This window comes from Echinops telfairi, unplaced genomic scaffold (assembly GCF_000313985.2).
Source record: "Echinops telfairi isolate 266 unplaced genomic scaffold, ASM31398v2 ScPeMD7_7468;HRSCAF=8506_0, whole genome shotgun sequence".
Classification (NCBI taxonomy): Eukaryota; Metazoa; Chordata; class Mammalia; order Afrosoricida; family Tenrecidae; genus Echinops; species Echinops telfairi.
In genome coordinates, this window is record NW_022111369.1 from 31091951 (window position 1) to 31093148 (window position 1198).

The following is a 1198-nucleotide window of genomic DNA, read 5'->3' on the forward strand; positions in this document are numbered from 1 at the left end:
AAACAGATGAATCTTGGAGCATTGCAATAGATTATTGTGTTAGTCTGGGTTGACTAGAGAAACAAACCCAGAGACACTCATATGTATAAGAAAGAGCTTTATAGAAAGAGTAATTGTATATCAAGAATACAATTACCAGTCCAGTTCAAGTCCATATGTCCAATATTAGCCCATATGTCCGATACCAGTCTATAAATTCCTCTTCAGACTCACACAGCACAAGCAATGATGCTGAATGCAGGAAGATCACAGGCCAGTGGTGGGAAGTCTTATGGATCCAGTGGTGGTGGAAGCAACTCAGTACTGGCGTGGGTCTCCACATGGCTCCTCCTGCTCCAGGGCTCTGGCTCCATCAGTGTGTCTCCATGTAGCTTGCCAACAGGAACGTCTCACAGGGAGACAAAGCAGAGAGTGTGTGTGTCCATCTCCAGGAAGGAAGACAAGAGTTCCCAGAATCCTCAGGAGAGGCCATGCCCACACAGAGGCATGATGGGCTATGACCTGATTGACAGGCTAGACTCTACCCCTATAACCTATTTAACAAGTTGACATGAAATCAAATAACTAGCACAATTATACATTTAACCAAGTGGCGGCTCCCATTGCAGCTGCTCTACCACATGTGGTTTCATTGCCTGGACTAAAATCCTGGTACGGGCTATGCAGTTATTGACCTCACCACTGCTCTTTTCTCAGCTTCAAAGGCTTATCAGAAGTATTCTGTCTTAAGTGTTCTCCTTCAGGGTGTATCAGCTCTCCAGCACTATGTCATAATTCCATCTCCAGGGACCTTCCTTGATCAGCTCCCATTTCCACGAGACCCCCACCATTCTATTAAATTGATATTATGCTAACTACACCTATTAAGGAAGAAGAAGCAATGGTTGTACTCTTATGGATAAAAAAAAAAAAATACTGGTTTGTGTGAGGGGGTTGGAAATGAACCCTTACAAAATTTGGGCATCTTCAACTTAATTGAAACTTCTAGCAGTTCAGTGGTGTGGCCCATGTTCACATATTTGTACTAAAGTGAAGGATAAGTTATTGCATCTGACCTCTGATACAACTAAGAAGGGGGTACAACCCCTGGGGGCCTCTTTGGATTTGGGAGACATATCCCTTATCTTGAGGTGCTACGCCAACCCACTTACCAAGTGACCCAAAAAGCTATGAGGTTCGAATGGGTCCTGAGACAAGA